At 41.4% G+C, this 25136-nt stretch overlaps 1 protein-coding gene and 1 long non-coding RNA gene across 3 annotated transcripts in view; one reads left to right on the top strand and one right to left on the bottom strand.

Annotated features, from left to right (window-relative positions):
- Positions 1–8410, top strand: part of LUZP1 (leucine zipper protein 1) — a 133494-nt gene extending 125084 nt beyond the window's left edge. For both annotated transcript variants that reach the window (XM_077296096.1, XM_077296097.1), the window contains one exon: positions 7675–8410. The gene's annotated coding sequence lies outside the window, so the exon portion shown is untranslated. The remainder of the gene's footprint in view (positions 1–7674) is intronic.
- LOC143816108 (uncharacterized) overlaps positions 4463–25136 on the bottom strand; it is a 92133-nt gene continuing 71459 nt past the window's right edge. The window contains exons 2-3 of the long non-coding RNA XR_013223889.1: positions 4547–4576; positions 4463–4482 (exon numbers count right to left, since the gene is read on the bottom strand). This is a non-coding gene — a long non-coding RNA (uncharacterized LOC143816108). The remainder of the gene's footprint in view (positions 4483–4546; positions 4577–25136) is intronic.

Genomic DNA, 25136 nt, shown 5'->3' with positions numbered 1-25136 from the left:
TGGGCCATCTATGGGGCCATAACTGCATGGAGCATTATATAGAGCATCTATGGGGCCATAACTGCATGGAGCAATATATGGGGCATTATATGGGGCCATAAAGAACTGCATGGAGCATTATATGGGGCATCTATGGGGCCATAACTGCATGGAGCATTATATGGGCCATCTATGGGGCCATAACTGCATGGAGCATTATATAGAGCATCTATGGGGCCATAACTGCATGGAGCAATATATGGGGCATTATATGGGGCCATAAAGAACTGCATGGAGCAATATATGGGGCATTATATGGGGCCATAAAGAACTGCATGGAGCATTATATGGGGCATCTATGGGGCCATAAAGAACTGCAGGGAGCATTATATGGGGCATCTATGGGGCCATAAAGAACTGCATGGAGCATTATATGGGGCATCTATGGGGCCATAACTGCATGAAGCATTATACTACGTGACTGGGCAAAATACTACGTGACTGGGCAATATACTACGTGGACATGCAATGTACTGCGTGGGCTGCGCAATGTACTGCGTGGGCTGCGCAATGTACTGCGTGGGCTGCGCAATGTACTGCGTGGGCTGCGCAATGTACTGCGTGGCTGTGCAATATACTGTGTGGGCTGTGCAATATACTACGCATACATATTCTAGAATACCCGATGCGGTAGAATCGGGCCACCATCTAGTGTGTGTATATATGTGTGTGTGTGTATAAAATATATATATATATATATATATATACACTCACTGGCCACTTTATTAGGTACACCTGTCCAACTTCTTGTTAACACTTAATTTCTAATCAGCCAATCACATGGCGGCAACTCAGTGCATTTAGGCATGTAGACATGGTCAAGACAATCTCCTGCAGTTCAAACCGAGCATCAGTATGGGGAAGAAAGGTGATTTGAGTGCCTTTGAACGTGGCATGGTTGTTGGTGCCAGAAGGGCTGGTGTGAGTATTTCAGAAACTGCTCATCTACTGGGATTTTCACGCACAACCATCTCTAGGGTTTACTGAGAATGGTCCGAAAAAGAAAAAAAATCCAGTGAGCGGCAGTTCTGTGGGCGGAAATGCCTTGTTGTTGCCAGAGGTCAGAGGAGAATGGGCAGACTGGTTCGAGCTGATAGAAAGGCAACAGTGACTCAAATCGCCACCCGTTACAACCAAGGTAGGCCTAAGAGCATCTCTGAACGCACAGTGCGTCGAACTTTGAGGCAGATGGGCTACAGCAGCAGAAGACCACACCGGGTACCACTCCTTTCAGCTAAGAACAGGAAACTGAGGCTACAATTTGTACAAGCTCATCGAAATTGGACAGTAGAAGATTGGAAAAACGTTGCTTGGTCTGATGAGTCTCGATTTCTGCTGCGACATTCGGATGGTAGGGTCAGAATTTGGCGTAAACAACATGAAAGCATGGATCCATTCTGCCTTGTATGGAGCATCTTTGGGATGTGCAGCCGACAAATCTGCGGCAACTGTGTGATGCCATCATGTCAATATGGACCAAAATCTCTGAGGAATGCTTCCAGCACCTTGTTGAATCTATGCCACGAAGAATTGAGGCAGTTCTGAAGGCAAAAGGGGGTCCAACCCGTTACTAGCATGGTGTACCTAATAAAGTGGCCGGTGAGTGTGTGTGTGTGTGTATATATATATATATATATATATATATATATATATATATATATATATATATATATATATATATATATATATATATATATATATATATATATAAAATTATTACATATACATACAGCTAAGGGATTCCTTTAAACATATATGTATAATCATATAGCACCTAAATGGAGGCGTAAGTGACAAAAATCCCTGTGGTGTTCATTTACTAAAATATCAAATAAAAAAATATATGCTGTGTGCAGCAGTGATATGCAATAAAGTGATTAAGTGCAAAGAAATTAATGCAAAATAGTGCATAAAAAGAGTATAAGCATAACCAAACGTCTATGCAACAAAAAATGTCTGCCACAAAAGTTGACAATGTGCTGAAATATATAACCCACTGGAAGTAAAATAGATGTGGAAAGTGCTGCAGTGCATACAAATAAGGTGCTACTATGAAAAACAGATAAACAGTTAATCCATTGGCATAGTTTACCTAAAACAAACGTGCTGCCAGGTCCCTACGCGCGTTTCGGTGCTAGCCTTCATCAGGGATTTTTGTCACTTACAGTATGTCTCCATTTAGGTGCTATATGAATTATACATATATGTTCAAAGGAATCATTTAGCCATATATATATACACGGTATTTAAAGAAAAATTGTATATTGGCATGATATTTCTTTTGATTATTGTTGCTTTTTTTATCGGATTATTTTGTTCTATTTGAATCTTATGTTAAAACTAGATGGAGGCCCGATGCTACCGCATCGGAAGGGCGTAGTGTCACGAGGGGGCAGGCTTTGCAGCGTTGAGAATCTCTCCCCCCATGTGCTCACCCACCTATCCACTCTGTCTTTCCCCATGTGCTGACTTCTCCCATCTGTGCTCTCTTCTTTGACCTGTCTACCCCATGTGCTATCCCCCTTGTCTGCTGTTTCTCCTTCTTGTGCTGTGTTCTCCCCTCATGTGCTGTCCTGTTTGAGCTGTCTCCCCCCTGTGCTCTGTCTTTCTTACCCTGTGCGCTTTCTCTCTCCCCCATCTGCTGTTTTCTCCTCTCATGTCATCTTTTCTTTGACCTGTGTAATACTGACATTACAGCAGGAGATCAGAGGATACATTTTGTGAGGTAAAAATATTGTTTAAAAACAGTCAGTGAAATATTTTACATGACAAAAGAAATCCTCTGTGATCCCCTGCTGTAATGCTGGTATTGTCTTTTGCTTCCTCCCCTGCCAAGGAGATGTGGTATGTTCTGTACACAGTCAGACACAGACAATTTTTACAATGAACTTTCGTTCTTTGGAAAACCCCTTTAATGTGACCGGCTTCCTCTGAGGCTGCGTACGATGTATACTGTGTGTGTGTGTGTTAGTGTTAGGTACGGCATATACAGTGTGTGTGTGTGTGTGTGTGTGCGACGGTGTTCCACTGGTGGTACCGTGCAAGAGGCTGGTATTACTAGTAGTTTCCATATTGAGACACCCATCACTTGGGTGTCCCAATATGGAGGTCGGTGAACTTCCGCCGCTTGGAATTCAGGGATCCGGACACATCTGGATGGAACAGGATGTGAAGACATTACAAGGTAAGTATATATTAAGATATTCATCAAACGTGCTCCGTTTATTTCAGCGGTTCATCATTATTTTATCTATTATATATTTCAAGTAATTTTTTTTATACATATTTCATTATTTTGTCCTCACTGCACAATACTTTTGTAGGATCTTATTTCAATCTTGTGCTTAACTTTTAATTTTATATACAATTTGTTCCATTTTTGATAATTGAACCCCACTTCCTAAGTTTAGTCCATAGTTGAGTCACTTGGTCTTGTTTTTTTATGTTGAAGTTATGGGTTTTGGCTGCAATTCTTCCATGAAGACCATTTCTGGCCAGTACGTGGGTATAGCTGGGCCCCACTGACTGGCTGCTACTAGTTCTAAGCTGATGGCACTGCTGGACATCTTCATGCTTACTACCTTATGAAATCAGATGTCTTTCATTTTATGTACTGTTTTTCCTTGAGTAACTACTGCTCAACAACTGCAGTACAACAACTACAGTACTCAACAATTGTCCATTCTTGGTGACCTCATTGCTGGGAAATAATTATCCATCATGCAGTACCATAAGGGAGGCATCTCATTCGCTCCAAATTAATTCTGCAACAGGATAAAACCCCCAAACATGCATCCAATGTCATTAAGGACCATCCTCATCATAGAGAAGATCAAGGAGTCCTGGCAGTGATAATATGGCCCCTCCAAAGCCCTAATCTGAACATTATCGAGCCTATGTGGGATTACATGAAGAGACAGAAGGATTTACACAATTCCTACATCCATAGATCTGTGGTTAGTTCTCTAAAATGTTTAGAACAACCTCACTGCCAAATTCTTTCAAATACTTTGTGGAAGTGTGTCTAGAAGATTTAACATTCCAATGCTGTTTTGTTCATTCACTTTGTTTCTTTTTAACAATTAACAAAATGCAAACACTTCTATTTTTGAAAGTATTCTTACCTTGCAGCATCTTTCCACACCTGCCTAAAACCTTTGCACGGTACTGACTATAAAAGCAAAAAATATAAGCATAACCCAAAAAACCTGATTTATAAGGGTACGTTCACACAGGACTTTTTTGCTGCTTTTTTTTGCTGCTTTTTTTTATGCTAATTTAGGTGCGTTTTTTTGGTGCGTATTTGGTGCGTTTTTTGGGTACGTTCACACAGGACTTTTTTGCTGCAGATTTTTGCTGCAGTTTTTTGCTGCAGATTTTTGCTGCAGTTTTTTTTTAAGCCAATTTTCACCTGCTAGGACACCTCACAATGGCTCTTCACACCTCACAATGCCTCTTCACACCTTACTACCAGGAACTCCCTCACAATAGATCACAATCAGGACACCTCACAATGGCTCACAATGGCTCTTCACACCTCACTAACCACACCCCTAAGCTCTTGGCTGTGAGATCCCTTCCTGCTGGCCATGATTTTCTGCACAAAAAACGCAGCAAATAATGCTACATGCGTTTTTGCAGCGTTTTTTTCATCACCCATTCAAGTCAATGGGTGAAAAAACGCAGCAAAAACGCTGAAAGAAGTGACATGCCCTATGTCCAAAAAAAGCAGCAAAGCAGAAAATACTGATCAAACAAAAAACCAACGTGTGTGCATGAGATTTCTGAAATCTCATAGGCTTTACTGGTACTGTAAAAAGCAGCTGAAAATTAGCATAAAAAAAAGCAGCAAAAAAAAGCAGCAAAAAAGTCCTGTGTGAACGTACCCTTAAACAGTAGGTTACTTTCTGATGCTGGCTTCCCTTTAAGTAGTTACTCCAGCCTACTTGTAAACGGTAATGTCAGCCAGGTGCTATTATTTATATGTTTTGGTGAACTGGCTGATCAGCATTTTTGCCATTGTGTTGTGAATAGAATGGAATTCTTATTTCTCTCTTATTTAATTGTTTTCAATGATGTTTCCTTTTACAAGAATAAATTTGATGGTAATGACCTGCAAGAAAACGTTTGTTTTTAAAACATTAACATTTGGATTCTCCTGAATCTGATTTTTTTGCAGTTAATTTCATAGAAATTCAGGACTCCATTTTGCTAAGTTGGGAAGGGCCAGGTAAAAGGTTAATCACAAAAAATAAAACTAAGTCTGTTTGCAGCTCATCTGTCCTTTGTCTTCCTCCACTCTGCACTGGGGCTTCCTGAGTTGAGAAGAACTCTGATGCCACGGCACGCTTTGTAACATGTCACTTTCTGTGCAGTGACATCAAAGACCTCCTCTGTGCCAGAAGCACAGTGTGAAAAAAGATGAAGGAAGATGTCGAGCAATAGGGCAGGCAGAGAGAAGGATGCAGTGGAGAGTACAGTTGACCATTGCATTGATTATTTATATTAATGACATTGTATTAATATGTGTATTATAACTTTATAACTAGATTATGCATTAGAGTCTGGAAAGACCCCACATCAGAAAAAAGGAACATTAACTTTGATGCGCTTTAAATTTCCTTGCCAAAATCAAACAATCTGTCAAATTCGAATCTTGAAAGATTTACTCATCTCGAATATGTACATGTTAGCGATAAAAATAACCTAGATTGCACATCACATGAATAATAATCTATGCTTTGAAGAGGTTAGCCAGTGCCTCCTTAACAAATGAAATAAAATCTGCCGGTGAAAATGGGCCATGACTGTAGTACAAAAGCACACTGACCTAAAAATGCAGTGCCCTTAAGTATGCATACATGGACACTTTAAATTAGATTACTTGATCAAATAGTTCCTCAAATTGCTAACTATTGTAATAATTTAACAAGTTGTGCGAGCCATTGACAAAGTGACTACACAAACTGGTAGCCAAACTTCTGAGTTGGCCCTGGTTACAGCTATACATCTCTATACCAAGACCAGAACTAATATTACCTCCATATAGTGGTAGATACAAGTCCTGCAGACCATACAAGTGATTACAACACATTTTATGTATTGGATGACTTACAGCTGATGTCCTTTCTGATGACGTTGTTCACTTTTTCCGTCTTTTCCATCTGGCCCAGACCGACATTATCACTTCTCCAGCCACGACTCATCTGCAGAGATTTGACTTTTCACATATTCAGTCTGTCCCCATCTATTCCCAACCTCCAAAAACTACTCATCCTGCTGTATGTCACCTTATTACTTGACTTGCTGTGTGGTACAATAATATTGCTCCTCTTAATGCCCACCACTGTGGCCGTTGCAACGTAAAATGCTTTTTTTGTGCCCTCTAGATGGTAAAATTGCCCCCTAGGAAATGGTAATACCCTGTTTATGTGCCCTAGAAAATGGTGGTCACATTTTCCTCTTAGAAAGTAATAATGCTCTCTATGTGCCCCATTGACGTCCCAATACCCAAAGTGCCACTATAACAATAATGCTTCTTAAGTGCCCAGTTAACATTTAATAATGTCCTCTGAGTCCCCCCAAGTACAGCTCCCCTATGCACAATATGGTTGACCCAGAGCTCTCCTCACATTATAACATGGACTGCCAGCTCCCCTATACACAGTATGGTTAACACAGAGCTCTCATGACATTATAACATGGACTCCCAGCTCCCCTATTCACAGTGTAGGGCCCACAGTGCCCCTAAACACAGTATGATGTTGTCACTGCTCCCTCAAATCCTATTGTAATGACCCCCACAGTAGTCCTCACATTGTATAATGGCCCCCACTCTATATAATGGCTCACAGTAGTGCCCACTGTATGATGGCCCCCACACTGTATGACAGCTCCCAGAGTAGTCCCCAAACTCTATAATGACTCTACATTGGCTCCTACACTGTAAAATGGAGCTTACACTATATGATAGACCTTTCAGTAGTCCCCACACTTTGGTGGCCTCCCACTTTATAATGACCTCCACAGTAGTTCCTACAATTTGAGGGCCACCACAATAGACCCCAACCTGTATAATAGCCCCCACATTAGCTGCCACTCTAGATCATGGCCCCCAGATTAGTACCTGAACAGTATAAAGGCCTCCAGACTGTGCCCCCCACTGTAGACCCTATAATGTATAAGGGGCCCCTCCCCCATTTTTTGATGGCCCCATGTCACATCACAAGTTTTAGTTAAAATAAAAAACATACTCACCTAATCCAGGATCCTGATGAGTGTTCTTGCAAAGCACAGGTTCAACGCACAGGATGTCACCGGCCCAGTGCGGCACTCTGATGTCACCGGCCCAGTGCGGCACGCTGATGTCACCGGCCCAGTGCGGCACGCTGATGTCACCGGCCCAGTGCGGCACGCTGATGTCACCGGCCCAGTGCGGCACGCTGATGTCACCGGCCCAGTGCGGCACGCTGATGTCACCAGCTCGGGACTCTGACGTAGTGCGCCGTCTGTAGACCGCAGATGTAAAGCAACCTGCTGTCTTAAGAACTACACAGTCATGCTGGAGCATTAGTAGTTTGCATAGTCCCATTCTTTTTAAGGTCTTTAACTTTTTTATGTTTGTTTTTATTTTAGGTCTGAGTTCTAGAAGAAAATGGACTTGACCGTAAAATCTGAAGATGACACTGTGTATAACCATTGGGTTTCCTAGTGATGTGCACTTCCTAGTACTAAAGAAAAGGACCTCAGCCATCTTGTTTGATTGTGCCCTTTCCCTTCTTATTTTTCTTAAAGCTTTATCAGTTCATTTGGAAAGGGAATAAATGCATGATCTCTCAGGGTAAAAAGAAGGGCACATTTACTGCAACTGTATATAATACTAAGTACTGAAATTAGCTTTTTTGCGGGATATATATATATATAAATAGCGCGAGAGAGATTTTTATATATTGCAATCCTGGCTTGCATGGCTACTGCTTCTAATTGTGTAGGTACTGAGTACAATGTTCTAAAAATCCACTTTAACTTATAAAATATGTGCAGGGCAAGTAGGAAATTGTGCGAGCATATTGTCTGTACAGTCTGGTTGTGTAAGTGAGCGCTAAGCATGCAACTTTTGTATAATTAACAGGTAAATGTAATGTTTCTTGCAGCACATTGTGTATGTATATAGGAGCAAGGGAACAGATCCTCACGAGCATGTGAAAACCCTTCTGTCTTCCACATCTCGAATTTCCACACTTGTCAGTAGATGTGGTCTTATTGTCTTTAAAGTGTTTTTTTTAAACTTTTTTTTTGTTTTTAAACCTGGCTTATTTTAATTAAAACCGAAGTTGTATACAAGACTACTAAATAAAATGTATTGTGTCTTATGTACTAATATTTAAGATGATCGCAGTGGGAAAAACCAAAGGAATTGCATGATTTGCATCATATGCATTTATAGATTGTCTTTTATTAAGTGATTTTTTTTTTTTTTAAACATTGGTCAATTGCACATATTCCATGTTGGCAGTTTTTTGGGATGGAAAAATGTCAAAGTTCCACTGGTTTCACTAGTTCTTAGAGAACTGGTTTGATATATCCTCATGGATATTAATTGAACCATTAAAGGAATATTTTTAATACATGTTGCTCATGGATGCGTCGCCTTGTACAGTGGGCAGTGAAGACTTTCTCCCTTAGGACATGTGCACATGATTTTTTTTTTACGCTGGAGTGTCCATTGCATTTGTGAAGCAAAAGTTACTTCAAGAAAACACGGGGTTTCTCCTGAAGTGTCGAATTTGGCATTTTCTGGTCTGGGCTTGCGGCAGTGTTGGCAGTAGCGGCATTGCCGCTTTTTTTTTGTTTTGTTTTGTTATATGTAAACTATTGAGTTGCCTTCAAGCAGACGTTGTCTGAAGAAAGATCAGACGATTAGGTAATTTCTATTAGCCGCTTCACAATTTTAAAGCTCTTAAAAGGCTCATGAAGATTGAACATGTGCACAGCAAGTCATTTTGACATTGCAGTTCATATGTTGCTTCGAATCTTCCTGAAAAAGCCACCGTCTGCACATACCATTACACCAGCACATAGTTTTTACTTAGTCTTTTTAATTAGAAAATATATGCAGTATTTATTTGTACAATATCAATTCTAATAACTGTATTAAAATAGATTGGCAAATTAAATTGGTATTTATTATTCCTCGTTTTTGTGGGTCCTACAGAAATTGCTTAGTTGATATTCATTTTTTTTTTTTCAAAACTTACATTTGGTAATACATTACCTGCAGATGTTAGGAAACTTGATATATTTCCCTCTTGTACTGCCACTAGCTGAACAGGTTTTTTCTTCATTATTCATAAGTTTTACTCCAAATTTAAAACTTATTTTTTTGCAATAATCTGATTAAAATGCAGGAACATCAAATACTGTTAAGGCTTTTTACCCGGTCTCCACACCGTATTATTGTATGTTAGACTGGTTACTAGGAATGCTTGGGCAATGTCTCCAGAATCCAAGTCATAAGGGACCGTGTGCTGATTGCAGAGAAGAGTCCCAATCTGTGCTGCTACTTGTATTCCTGAGCAGATAGCCAAGACATGCAGTTTTCCTGCATGCAGCGGTTTGTTTAGGAAGCCATATTGATGGTTAAAATCCCTTCTAGTATTTTTTTTTTCCCCCCCTTTTGGCAGGTGTTAAATTGCCCGCCAAAAATGTTAAGCATCACGTTAAGTATGATGATCAATCCCCATACAGCTAGATGAACTAAGCTTATGGTTATGTAGAGGGAAAGCATCCAATATAGCTTTGACAAATGGGCATCAAGTTTTGAAAACCTTCAGAGTATCTTGATAATTTGTGGCCAACACTTGATTTCCTATTATCCTTCTAAAGTCGCACACAATCTCTTGGCTGAATTTGTCAGCAGGATTTCACTCCCCAAACTATATGCGCAGGTAGTACTTTCAAATATTTCAAAGACCAGTCCAGCTATACCTTTACATGTTCAGTCTGCTCCTCCGTTACTCAGAAATCAGCGTCTAAATCGATACACAAATGAGACTGAAGTTCTGATGCCTCTGTCACTCCAGCTCTCTTCCCGCCCAGTACCGCCTCCTTCTGCTTGACAGACAGCTCCTTTGCCTGATCTTAGAGCCTGTCAGTTGAGTAGGAGGTGGTGCTAAGCCGGGAATAGAGCTGGAGTAACAGTGGTTTCAGAGTTCCAATAGATCTTCAGACTGATTGGCATATCCATTCAAACACTTGAGTTCTCAGTAATGGAGCAATGGATTGGCCATGTAAAGGTATTGCTGGACTTGTCTTTGAAAGAACTACATACCGGTATAATTCGTTTGGGGGTGAAATCTTGCTGACAGATTCTGTTCTTTACTAGTGTAGAGTGAACGTGCTCGGATAAGGTGTTCTCTGAGCATGGTTGGGTGTTATCAGAGTGTCTTGGGTGTCCTCAAATAAAATGCTATGTTCGAGTCCCCGTGGCTGCATGCTTCGCAGTTGTTAGGCAGTCCCCTGCATGTGGTGTTCCTGTCTAACAGCCGGAGGACCTGCAGCTGCGGGTACTCTAACATATTGTTCAAGCACAATACACTTGGGCAGCACTACTCTTTTACATAGGTGGTATATCTCCAATTTAAGGTTTGTTCACACGTGGCAGATATGCTGCGTAATAAAGTAGCAGCATTTTAGTTGAGATTTTATCATAATATAAACTGCCTTAAACATGTGCAGCGAAATCTATTTAGCAAATTTTTCCCTTCACATTTCCCCTGTTTCTCCGGTAATGGGGTGAAATCTGTGATTATTCTGTAACGCATTCAGATTTTGTCACTCTTGTTAGCTTCTGATTTATTTTTTTTAATCAATGTATGTATTTGTCATATGACTGACCACTCCCTGACGGCATATTGTCTAACAGACCCAGTCCTGTGCTACCCAACTATTGGCCCTTGTAGATGTAGCACCTGGCCCATAAAGGGCGCAGCTGAAAAATTCCATAGTTCAGGTGGTCTGCTTTTGAGTGGTCTTAGGCTATGTCACGCGTTGCGGATTGGTGTGCGGATTTTTCCGCAGTGTTTTTGCAAAATCCGCAGGTAAACCACACTGCGGATTACTGGTGGATTTACCCTGGTTTTTGTGCAGATTCCACCTGTGGTTTTACACCTGCGGATTCCTATTGAGGAGCAGGTGTAAACCGCTGCGGAATCCGCACAAAGAATTGACATGCTGCGAAAAAAACACCCCTGCATTTCTGCGCATTTTTTTCCGTAGCATGTGCACTGCGGATTTTGTTTTCCATACGTTTACATGGTACTGTACAACGCATGGAAAACAGCTGCAGATCTGCGGCGTAAAATCCGCTGCGGATCCGCAGCAAAATCCACAACGTGTGCACATAGCCTTAAGCTATTACTATCAAAGCTTTTATTGCATATCCGTGACTCATGGACCGCGCTCAGATTGAAAGACATAGCTAGAACGGACCTTCACTAGCTCCCACATAGGTATATACGAAGCAGTTCTGTGTCACAGATTTGTGAAAACAGCCTGAAAATGGAGTAAATTTTATAAAAAAAAAAATCAAAAAAAAAATCAGGCATTGGAGGGATAATGTAGCGTGCATGAAGCGTTGGGATTGCTTGTGTTTTCTGCATACTCACTGTTGCATATAATCTACTTGGGATAAAAATTGTGCATTCAGAATGATGTAATGTCTTAATGTATTAAAAAATATATCCCCACCTTCCTCTTTACATTGTATAGAAGTGTAAGTTATCTCTGGCTGTAACTAGAACTGTGGGTGGGGGGGTATTTCTGGGGTGCACAGCTTCAGATGACGGTGCTACGTGCTGTACCGCTGCTTTATACTGTCAGGGCAGGGTTTATTTTTGTCATTTTGGATATAGAATTGCTAATGTCTACTCTGTACATATAGAACAGTTGTATCCCCAATATATTTTTATAAGAACAATAGGATCTAGCGGATTTTTTTTTTTTTTTTAAAGGATGGAAAAACATGCAGCAGTGGAAGCTGCTACAAACCTGTGAAAGAAAGCAATCTGAAAAATATTGTTAATTTTAACATTTTACTTAAATTGCTTCCTAGTGAGTAAATCTAATCTGGACCAGGAAAAGGACTGCACAACAAACTTCTACGCCGGATATTGTTGCTAGTGCAGTCCATTTATTCTGCCACTATGTGGATGCGTTTTGTTTGTTTTATGCCTGCTTACATGTGATGTTACCGGTTAGCACACAGCAACACATGGGCAATGTAACCGTTCTTGCACATTATCTCTGATCCGTTAAAGTATTATGGACTAAACTGTATACAGCACACTTAATCTGTGACTTCCCACAAACCGTTACGGAAAGAAACCTAGAAGTTGCTACCTTGGACTTTATGCACAATATTTCTCATTATGCTTGATATGAATTGTTTGCCAACTGGTTTGTTTCTAAGCATCTACTAGGAATTGTATCTACATAAATAGTATATAAAAACCCTTTCATTACTTCACGTGCACTAATGGCTTCACCCAAGTGCGTCCTGGAGCTCGGTGTTGTGACAGCCATATGTATTCCATACAAAATAACAAAACTCTATTTTCATATGAGATCTCAATTAATGTCATTCCTCTACCGATTTGTTTTTCTTGCTTTTGCCTGTACAGATGTCCATTATCGATCTTTGATAATAAAAAATAGTTTTTACACTTGTTTGTCTTTTCTTTATAAAGAGGTTTCTGTAATCACAATGATCGTGGCTTATACTTTGGATCAGATACCAATGTCAGATCAGTTGGGGCCCCTTGGCAGATCAGGTTTTGGAGGGGCCAAGCAGGGCAGTGTTCCCATTGTTCAAACTTCCGTGTAACTGAATGCTAGTCTACTTAGCAACAGCTCCGTTGGATATCCGTGTTGGCCCTTTGTATTTGTTCTAATCACAACACATTACAAATCTTGCATTGTTTTCTAAAAAGACATCAGTTGGCCTCTGTTGGAAGTATTGTATTTTTAGTAATTTTTGTGCATGATAAAACTAGACCAGACATTCAGAAAATGCATCTAATTTATCACAATGGTACATCCTGCATCATAAATGTGGTGCAATTCATTAGTCGTTAGACACTTGCTGTATACCTATATTTTTCTGCTTAGTAACTTAGTTTTTTTTTATGTTAAATAGAGAATTTGTCAATGGAAGTATCTTTAACTCCTCTCCGACATCGAGCGTAATAATACGCTGATGTTGGACTCCCCCTGTTTGGTGCGGGCTGCGGCGCTAAGCCCGCACCTTTCCGGACACATGTCAGCTGTATAAATCAGCTGACATGTGCACGCAAAAGCTGCGGGTGGAATTGCTGTTAACTAGTTAATTGGCTCTGTCCATTTCTGACAGCAGCATTTAACTCGCCCTTACCAGATGCGTGTCACTAATCCCTCCCATCCGTGACCCCTGTCACATGATCGCAGGCACCGATGGGTCGGCATGACATCCAGAGGTCTCCAGCAGACCTCTATAGTTGCCATTGCTGGGTTGCTACGAGCGTGGTCGGCGCTCATAGCAAGGGAGCGTTTCTGCTACACACAGGCAATCTGATCATCGCCTGTATGTAGCAGAGGAGATCGAAGTACTGCAGCGTTTAGTCTCCCATGGAGACTATTGGAGTGTGTAAAAAGTTAAAAACTTTTATATGTAATTGTTTTTCTTTAAAAAAGTTCAAATCGCCCCGCTTTCACCATATTCAAAATAAAACAATCAAAAAAAAACACATACACATATTTGATATCGGCACGTTCAGAATTGCCAGATCTATCAATATAAAAAAAATTAACTCAATCGTTAAAGGGAACCTATCACCCCGTTTTTTAAAGATTAGATAAAAATAGTGTGAAATAGGGGCAGAGCTGGGCTTTACATTAGTGCCTTTTTGGTGCCTTTACACCCCCGTTAGGCTGCCGAAATACCTTTGTGAAGTGGCCGTTTTGTCCTGTCACTCAAGTTGGTCAGGTCGGATGGGCGTGGTCACAGCGCTGTTTCTCCCCCAGATCAGGCTCATCATTACGTTGGTGGCGTAGTGGTGTGCGCATGTCCAAAGAGAAGATCCACTGCCCAGGAGATTCAAAACAGCGCGGTCTACGCTATTCGCCGTTTACCGGTGGGCGCGGCCATCTTTCCTGTGGCCGCGCGTGCGCAGATGGAGCGCTCTGCTGCCCGGGGCTTTAACAGGCGATCAAAAGATCGTATCCACACCAAAATGCCATCAATAAAAAGTCACGCACAAAAATAAGTCCTCACCAAGCCCCTGATCACAAAAAATGAAGACGTTACAAGTCTCGGAAAATGGCGCTTTTTTTTTTTTTTACCAAACTTTGGATTTTTTTTGACCACTTAAATAAAAAAAGAACCTAGACATGTTTGTCTATGAACTTGTAATGATGAGGAGAGTCAGAGAGGCAGATCAATTTTAGCTTTTAATGAACATAGTAAAAAAACAACTGTGGACTTGCACTTTTTTTTGCAATTTTACTGCACTTAGAATTCCCATTTTCCAGTACACGATATGTTAAAACCATTTGTTCAAAGGTATAACTTGTCCCGCAAAAAACAAGCCCTCACATGGCCATCTTGACCAAAAAATAAAAAAGTTATGGCTCTGGGAAGGAAAGGAGCAAAAAACGAAAATGCAAAAACGAAAATACCTCGTTATGGGGTTAAAGCCTTCTTAAATTGACCATCAATGATAGATGTGTGCGTTTAGACTCTGCAGGTGATCTGTGGAGGTAGGCCTTTGGGGGTGATGGAGAGCACAGCAGCGTACACCAATGAGGAGACTGCGGTAGTCTGACATACCTTTTCACTCTAGGCACTAGCTATGCCATAGTCACAGTTCTGTCCTGATAGAGCTGAGCTCAGAAGAAGCTACATAAAAAATAGATTCGGTATGATAAAAAAAATTGCAGCATGCTATGATTTTGCATCTCAAATCAGTTACCACTCACCATTGAAGACTATGGGTGTGTGGAAATAATCCGCGTGCAATTCAAATTCCACAAACTCGCAGAATGGAGAAATTTTGTTAATCTTTTTTCCCTTGTGCTGTCTCTCATCTGAGAGAATCTGAGCACACCAAGCTGACACTCTACTCTGATCAAACTCTGATCAGAATTTGATCCGAGCGTCATTAAAGAGAATCTGTCACCCCCAAAATCGAAGGTGGGCTAAGCCCACCGGCATCAGGAGCTTATCTACAGCATTCTGTAATGCTGTAGATAAGCCCCCGATGTATCCTGAAAGATGAGAAAAAGAGGTTAGATTCTCATCCAGGGGCGGTCCCACTGCGGTCCGGTCCGATGGGTGTTGCGGTCTGGGGCCTCTCATCTTCTCACGGTGACATCCTGTAGTGCGCAGGCACCAGGAAAGGTCAAAGAGGCCTGCGCACTGCAGTACTTTGCTCTGCCCTCAACAGGGCAGACATAGTACTCCGGCGCCACAGTGTGAAGACAAGAAGAGGACATCAACCTATGAAGATGGGAGGCCCCGGACTGCGACGCCGATCGGACCGCCCGTCCAGGTGAGTATAATCTAACCTCTTTTTCTCATCTTCCAGGTTACATCGGGGGCTTATCTACAGCATTACAGAATGCTGTAGATAAGCCCCTGATGTCGGTGGGATTAGCTCACCTTCGATTTTGGGGATGACAGGTTCCCTTTAATAGAGATGAGCGAGTGTACTCGTTGCTCGGGTGACCTCCGAGTATTTATGACTGCTCGGAGATTGTTTTCATCCAGCTGAATGATTTACAGCTACTAGCCAGGCTGAGTACATGTGGGGGTTGCCTGGTTGCTAGGGAATCTCTACATGTGATCAAGCAGGCTAGTAGCTGTAAATCATTCAGCTGCCACTATGAAAACTAAATCTCCGAGCAGTCATAAATACTCACCCGAACATGCTCGGGAAAACCTGAGCAACTAGTACACTCGCTCATCACTAGTCATTAACTGAATCGGTCTGATTCTCTCACGTGAGCGAATGTACACCCGTGTGAGCAAGACCTAACACTGCTGGTGAAGCGGAGCTTTGTCCACCATTGGCCACCCTGTGATGTGGGTTGCTTTAGTAGCCATCACAGAATTCTGTTGAAACCCAGCCTGTGGTGCTTCAAAGAAGACAGTGATCCTTACTGTATACCTGCAATACAAGAGTATCAGATGATCACAAGTTCAAGTCCCCTAAGGGGACTAATAAATACAGTACAATGTAACAAAAAGTAAGAAAAAAAAAAAAAGGCAAACCACCCCATTTTTCCTTACTAGAAAAATATTAAAACACACAACACTGCAAAAAATGCAGTCAGAAGTGATCAAAATGCTATATCATGAATAAATACCCTAACATAAAAATACTTTTATTATTAAAACCAAGGCAAACTAACGTGACCAAAAAACACAAAACAAAACTCGTGCTCAAACAGAAAAATAACCAGAAAACTAATGGGGAAACCTAGACACCCCTAGCTTCAGCGTCTATACTCACCCCTACCTGGCTGCGGAGGTTGACGCCCTAGGGGGAAACGTTGTGGCGCCCCCGCTCCACGACGGCTGACCCTGAAGGCCCCGATACACCCTACTGCTGCTAGTGAGAGCCTCTACCCACAGCCTAGAGGGTCCTCTAACACTATACAGAGGGCTGCCTGTACTAGGGAAAAGCTGGGTCCCCAAATATGTAAAAACAATGTATGAACACTTGGCGCATATAAATTCAATAGATCACCGCACTGTAGGAGACCACTACTATTCCAACCTGAGTGATTTGCATATCACTCTTAAAAATCCCATATAGTAGAGCAAGGATCACCAAATGACCTGTATATTCCACAAAGATAGTTGCAGTGAGGATAACTCCTACATTTGGTTAGATAGATACATCATTAGTTTGATCCCCTGCACATCAATCCGGTGCTGGTAGTACAAACACCATGCATATATATCAAGATATGTGGGATTCAATTATACTCATCTCAAGATGTGTCTGCGGTGGTTTCCCATACGCCATTACTAATTACCGCCATCTTGAGATGAGTATAATTGAATCCCACATATCTTGATATATATGCATGGTGTTTGTACTACCAGCACCGGATTGATGTGCAGGGGATCAAACTAATGATGTATCTATCTAACCAAATGTAGGAGTTATCCTCACTGCAACTATCTTTGTGGAATATACAGGTCATTTGGTGATCCTTGCTCTACTATATGGGATTTTTAAGAGTGATATGCAAATCACTCAGGTTGGAATAGTAGTGGTCTCCTACAGTGCGGTGATCTATTGAATTTATATGCGCCAAGTGTTCATACATTGTTTTTACATATTTGGGGACCCAGCTTTTCCCTAGTACAGGCAGCCCTCTGTATAGTGTTAGAGGACCCTCTAGGCTGTGGGTAGAGGCTCTCACTAGCAGCAGTAGGGTGTATCGGGGCCTTCAGGGTCAGCCGTCGTGGAGCGGGGGCGCCACAACGTTTCCCCCTAGGGCGTCAACCTCTGCAGCCAGGTAGGGGCGAGTATAGACGCTGAAGCTAGGGGTGTCTAGGTTTCCCCATTAGTTTTCTGGTTATTTTTCTGTTTGAGCACGAGTTTTGTTTGGTGTTTTTTGGTCACGTTAGTTTGCCTTGGTTTTAATAAAAGTATTTTTATGTTAGGGTATTTATTCATGATTTCTACCTTTTTCCCTTGATAGTATATATTCCTTAAAGCATTACAAAATGCTATATCCCAAAACAGTATTAACAGAAAAAATGTTGGCAAAGAAAAGCCCTCACTCCGCTCCATTGACTGTCAAATGAAAACCTTATGGGTTCGATAAATGGTGATACAATCAAAAACAATTTTTTTTTTTATAGATTAAAATAAAATCTGGACAAGTTGTATTGCTGCAATTGTACTCACCTAGATCATCATGATTCCAGGTCATTTTTCCACCCAATGTATGGTATAAAAACCATCCCAAATAATCAATTGCATAATTGTAAGGGGGTGGGGGTTCGCAGTTTCACGGCATTTGGAATTTTTTTTTCCCAGTACACCATGTCGTAAAATTAATGGCTTTATTCAAAAGTACGTACATCTATTCCCACAAAAAAGTCCTCACGTGTATGTGCACGGAAAAGTAAACAAGTCATAGCTCTTGGAAGAATGAGAAAATACAAAAAGGGAAATTGGCCATGTCGGGAAGGGGATAGAATAGTCGTAGAACGTGATCCTGCAATGTGCTTTAATGAAACAATATTCTGATATCTCCTCCTGTCCTGGGTTTGGTCACTTGACATGAGCGGCCCTTCGGTTGGCACTTGGTCAGTGCTATGTGTGAAAGGGCTTTGCTAGTGAAATAAGCGGTTGGCTGACCTTCACACATAGTACTTATAACACACCCATAATAGAAATACACTCCTCAATTACCACTGAACATCAAGCAGGAAATGGGGGCCAACTGGACCAGAGTGGATATCTGAATATCGGTGACAGGGCTGGCTCCAGGTTTTCATGGGCCTCAGGCTAAAGAGTCTCAGTGGGACCCTAAAACACATACCACAATTAATGATGCACAGATACAACAGAGAAATATAGGGATAGTACAATGTAAAAGATTTCAGTTACAAGACATGAGTTATATCAATAGCTCAGAAACCGGACCGTATAATCCTCCACACAGTATTATGTGCACCACATAGCACTCCATACAGGATAATGGGCCCCATATATTGCTTCATACAGTATTATGGGCACTACATAGTGCTCCATACAGAATAACGAGCCCCATATATTGCGCCATACAGAATAAGCCCCATATGTTGCTCCATACACTATAATGAGCCCCATATAATGCTTCATTCAGTATATGATGAACACCATATAATGCTTCAGTATATGATGGGCCACACATATTACTCCCCATAAAATGCTCCATTTGTAATTGGCTCCATATGTAATTGGCCCCATAAATGCTCCATAAGTAATTGGCTCCATAAAATGCTCAATATGTAATTTGCCCCATATACTGCTTCATATGTAAATGACCCCATAAGATTTTCCAAACATTAACCCCTTCACCCCGAAGCCTGTTTTCACCTTCCTGAGCAGGCCAATTTTTTACAATTCTGACCACTGTCACTTTATGAGGTCATAACTCTGGAAAGCTTCAACGCATCCCAGTGATTCTGAGATTGTTTTTTTGTAACATATTTTACTTTATGATAGTGGTAAAATTTGTTAGATATGACTTGCGTTTATTTTTGAAAAAAACGGAAATTTGGTTAAAATTTTGAAAATTTTCAAAGTTTTAATTTTTTTTACCCTTAAGTCAGAGTCATAGCGTACAACATGGTTAATAAATAACATTTCCCACATGTCTAATTTACACAACACAGCACAATTTTGGAAACATAATTTTTTTTGCTAGGAAATTATAAGGGTTAAAAGTTGACCAGCAATTTCTTATTTTTACAGAATTTGCAAAACCATTTTTTTACGGACCACCTCACATTTGAAGTGACTTTGAGGGGCCTATATGACAAAAAATACCCAATGACACCATTCTAAAAACTGCACTGCTCAAGGTACTTAAAACCAGAGGTGTCAAACTGCATTCCTCGAGGGCCGCCAACAGGTCATGTTTTCAGGATTTCCTTAGCATTCCACAAGGTGCTGGAATCATTCTGTGCAAGTGATTAAATTATTACCTGTGCAATACAAGGAAAACCTGAAAACATGACCTGTTGGCGGCCCTCGAGGAATGCAGTTTGACACCTGCTCAAAACCATATTCAAGAAGTTTATTAACCTTTCAGGTGCTTCACAGGATTTTTTTTGAATGTGAAGGAAAAAAATAAACATTTACTTTTCTTTCACAAAAATTTTCCTTTAGACCTAATTATTTTTAATTTTGCAAGGGTAACAGGAGAAAATGGACCATACATTTTGTTGTGCAATTACTCCTGAGCATGCTGATACCCCATATGTGGGGAAAATCTACTGTTTGGGTGCACGGCAGGGCTCGGAAGGGAAGGAGCGCCATTTCACTTTTTGAATGTAAAATTTGCTGGCATAATTAGCGGACGCCATGTCGCATTTGGAACGGGAGGAATAGAACTAAGCAACAGCACATGTGAAAAAGACTTGGGTATTCTAACCGATCACAGACTGCACATAGTCAACAGTGTGATGCAGCAACAAAAAAGGCAAACACAGTTCTAGGACGTATTAAGAGAAGTATAGAGTCTAGATCACGTGAAGTAATTATCCCCCTCTACTCTTCCTTGGTCGGACATCATCTGGGATACTCTGTCCAGTTCTGGGCGCCACATTTTAAAAAAGACATTGAAAAACTGGAGCAAGTTCAGAGAAGAGCAACCAGGATGGTGAGCGGACTGCAAAGTATGTCCTACGAGGAACGGTAAAAGGATCTGGGAATGTTTAGCTTGCAAAAGAAGGCTAAGAGGAGACTTAATAGCTGTCAAATATCTGAAGGAATGTCACAGTGTAGAAGGATCATCATTTCCACATGGAAACACAAGAAGCAGTGGAATGAAATTGAAAGGGAGAAACTACAGGTTAGATATTAGAAAAACTATTTTGACAGTGAGGTTGATCAATGAATGGAACAGGCTGCCACGAGAGGTGATGAGTTCTCATTCAATGAAAATCTACAAACAGGCTGGACAGACATCTGTCTGAGATAATTTAGTGAATCCTGCATTGAGCAGGGGGTTGGACAAGATGACTCAGGAGGTCCCTTCCTACTCTAACATTCTATGATTCTATTATGCTGCTTTCAGACAGGGTAGCAAAAACCTGTTGACAGATTCCCTTTAACACCTTCACGACATATGAAGTAAACTTTGCCTTTGATGAACCACATAACTGATAGGGCACACTTCTTTCTACATGGAAATGGAGCTGAAACGTGTCGTTTAGAAAATCTTGAATGCAATCTATTTTTTTTTCTTCCTCCTATTTTAAATTCCACTTCAGCTCCAAGTTGCAATTTTAAGTTTCAGATGTTACTCAGCTGTAAGGAATGTCATGTTCAGGCAAAATCAAGCCTTCTGTCTGTAAGCATGTCTGAACAGGTAACCGAGAAGTCCGGCTGTACTAGATTACAGAAAATGCTAGATCTTGTGTTTTCCACATCTGCTATGTGGAAACCTCAGCAGAGTTCAGGCAATTGGATATTTAAAAAAAAAATGTTCAGCAGGATTTTAATTACTACCTATATAGAGGAGTTGGCAGAGATCTTGCGATTGTGGGTGAAAGCAATATAGCTTTAAAGAAACAGAGATCAACAGAGGAAGTTCTTCACATCCCGCTTCATCAAATCTAATCTGCTTATCACATACATTTAAGGATAAATTTGGTTTGAGTACTACATTTTTGAGCATGTTCACTAAAGCCTAAAATGCAGCAAGACTAGCTGTTTATTGGAAAATTATATGTTTTGATACTTAGAGTAACTGTCCATTTATTTTTTTAATTTCACATATCAATAGTACACATAAAAATAAGCAGATTTACAGGATATCTTAGAGAAATCTGCTTCTTTTTCCTCCCAAACTGATCTTTCACTCTCAATTCGTGGGTAAAATCTGTAAAGTTAATATTCAGTGAAGATACAGGTGCTTCTCACAAAATTAGAATATCATCAAAAAGTTATTATTTATTATTATAGAGCCATTTATTCCATGGCACTTTACATGTGAGGAGGGGTGTACATAATTAAAAAAAAAAGTACAGTAATCGATGGTACAGGAGGAGAGAGGACCCTGCCCACGAGGACTCACAATCTACAATAGGTGAGGGCAGAGCTAGTCGTGCAGTGGTTTGGTGGATTGGTGGTTACTGCAGGTTGTAGGCTTGTCGGAAAAGGTAGGTCTTCAGGTTCCTTTGAAAGGTTTCCACAGTAGGTGAGAGCCTGATATGTTGTGGTAGAGAGTTACAGAGTAGGGGTGATGCGCGGGAGAAATCTTGTATGCGATTGAGGGAAAAGGAGATGAGAGGGGAGTCGAGAAAGATCTTGTGAGGATCAGAGGTTGCATGCAGGTAAATACTGGGAGACGAGGTCACAGATGTATGGTGGGCACAGGTTGTGGATGGCTTTGTATGTCATGGTTAGGGTTTTGAACTGGAGTCTTTGGGTAATGGGGAGCCAGTGTAGGGATTGACAGAGAGGGGAGGCTGGGTAATAGCGAGGGGGACAGGTGGATTAGTTAGGCAGCGGAGTTTAGAATACATTGGAGGGGCGCAAGAGTGTTAGAGGGGAGTCCACAGAGCAGGGGGTTGCAGTAGTCAAGACCGAAGGTGTAAATAGAGAAGAGCTGGGGTCCTAGGACTGAACCTTGCGGGACTCCGACAGATAGGGGGCGAGGTGAGGAGGTGGTGTGTGAGTGGGAGACGCTGAATGTCTGGTCTGTTAAGTATGTTGAGATCCAAGATAGGGCCAAGTCTATGATGCCAAGAGATGAGAAGGTCTGTAGTAATAGGGAGTGGTCCACTGTGTCAAAGGCAGAGGACAGGTCCAGGAGGAAGAGGACAGAGTAGTGTCACTTGGCTTTGGCAGTTAGTAGGTCATTGGTGACTTTAGTTAGGGCAGTTTCAGTGGAATGATGCGGCCAGAAGCCAGAGTGTAAGGGGTCAAAGAGGGAGCAGGAAGAGAGGTGGGAGGACAGTTCAAGATGGACGTGTTGTTCCAGTAGGTATGAGGCATAGGGGATAAGTGATATGGGGCGATAGCTAGATACAGAGGATGAGTCAAGAAATGGCTTTTTGAGGATGGGTGTGATTGAGGCATGTTTGAAGCATGAGGGGAAAACACCAGTTGTTAGTGATAGGCTGAAGAGATGGGTTAGGGTTGAGATGAAGACTGTGGCGAGGTTTGGGATGAAGTGGGTCGAGTGCATAGGTAGTGAGATATGATCTTGAGAGTAGAGTGGAGAGTCAATCTTCTGTGATGATGGAGAAGTTGGTTTTGGAGGAGGGCTGAGCAGTTAGGAAGAGAGGTTGTGGGGGTTGAAGGCCAAAGCTTTCTTTGAATTTATCAATCTTCTGCTTGAAGAATGAGGCAAAGTCTTCAGCTGAGATGAGTGGAGAGGGAGGAGGTGCTGGGGATGAAGAAGAGAATTGAAAGTGTTGAATAGCTGTTTAAGGTTGCGAGACAGGGAGGATATGAGAGATGAGAAGTAGGTTTATTTTGCTGCAGCAAGTGTGGCCTTGAAAGTAATGAGGGACTGTTTGAATGCGATGAAGTGCTCGTTGGAGTGGGATCTTTTCCATCTCCACTCAGCATCCCTGGAAGCCCATCTTAGTTCTTTGGTCAGTCTGGTGTGCCAGGGCTGTCTTTTGATTTTGCAAGCTTTGGTATGTGTGAGAGGGGCAACCAATTCCAGAGCAGTAGCTATTGTGGTGTTATATAAAGCGGCAGCAGTGTCCGCATTGTGTAAGGAACTTATGTCTGTAAGAGGGAGGAGGGATTCAGAAACTGAGTGTAAGTCAAGGTGCTTAAGATTTCTGCGAGGGTGTGCAAGTTTGTGGAGTGGGAATTATGGACAAGGAGTGAAAGGGAAGAAAATGTAAGTAGGTTGTGGTCAGAAACAGGGAGAGGTGAGTTAAAGAGGTTAGAAAGGGAGCAGAGGCGAGTGAAGATGAGGTTCAGTGTGTGGCCATCTTTGTGAGTGGCTGCAGAAGTCGATTGAGTGAGGCCGAAGGAGAAAGTGAAAGATAAAAGTTTAGTGACAGCTGAGAGGGAAGTGTCAATGAGGATGTTGAAGTCAGCCATGATGATAGTGGGGATGTCAGCGGAGAGGAAATGAAGTAGCCAGGTGCTGAAGTGGTAGAATACAGTTCTTCAATACAAAAAGTGAAACTCCTTTATTATATAGTCATTACAAATAGAATGATCTATTTCAAGTGTTTATTTATGTTAATGTTGATGATTATGGCTTACAGCTAATGAAAACACACAAGTCATTATCTCAGTAAATTAGAATAATTAACAAAAAACACCTGTAAAGGCTTCCTAAGTGTTTAAAAAGGTCCCTTAATCTGTTTCAGTAGGCGCCACAATCATATTGCAGGAAGTTAGAATACTTTATAACACCAGCTTGAAAAATTATTTTAAAATCTGAAATGTTGGCCTACTGAAATGTATGTTCAGTAAATGTACTCAATACTTGGTCGGGGCTCCTTTTGCATCAATTACTGCACCCAGGAGTTGTGGCATGGAGGCAATCAACCTGTGGCACTGCTGAGGTGTTATGGAAGCCCAGGTTGCTTTGATAGCAGCCTTCAGCTCATCTGCAATGTTGGGTCTGGTGTCTCCCATCTTCCCTTGACAATACCCTATAGATTCTCTATTGGGTTAAGGTAAGTTTTCTGGCCAATCAAGCACAGTGATACTGTTGGTTTTAAACCAGGTATTGGTACTTTTGGCAGTATGGACAGGTGCCAAGTCCTGTTTCAGAATGAAATTTCTATCTCCAAAAATCTTGTCGGCAAAGAGAAGCATGAAGTGCTCTAAAATTTCCTGGTAGACGACTGTGCTGACTTTGGTCTTGATAAAACACAGTGGACCTACAGATGACATGGCTCCCTGAACCATCTTTGATTGTGGAAACTTCACACTAGACCTCAAGCAGCGTGGATTGTGTGCCTCTACACTCTTCCTCCAGACTCTGGGACCTTGATTTTCAAATTAAATGCAAAATTTACTTTTATCTGAAAACAACACCTTGGACCACTGAGCAACAGTCCAGTTCTTTTTCTCCTTGGACCAGGTAACACACTTCTGGCATTGTCTATTGGTCATGAGTGGTTTGACACATGGACTGTGACACTTGTAGCCCATGTCCTGGATACGTCTGTGTGTGATGGCTCTTGAAGCAATTACTCCAGCAGCCGTCCACTCCAGCAGCCGTATATCTCCTTCACATTTTTGAATGGCCTTTCCTTAACAATCCTTTCAAGGCTGCGGTTATCCTGTTTGCTTGTGCACCTTTTTCTAGCACACTTTTTCCTTCCATTCAATTTTCCATTAATG

The sequence above is a fragment of the Ranitomeya variabilis genome, chromosome 3, assembly GCF_051348905.1.
Source record: "Ranitomeya variabilis isolate aRanVar5 chromosome 3, aRanVar5.hap1, whole genome shotgun sequence".
In the NCBI taxonomy this organism is placed as follows: domain Eukaryota; kingdom Metazoa; phylum Chordata; class Amphibia; order Anura; family Dendrobatidae; genus Ranitomeya; species Ranitomeya variabilis.
The sequence above is the reverse complement of the archived record's forward strand: the minus strand, read 5'-3'. Positions and strand labels throughout refer to the sequence as shown.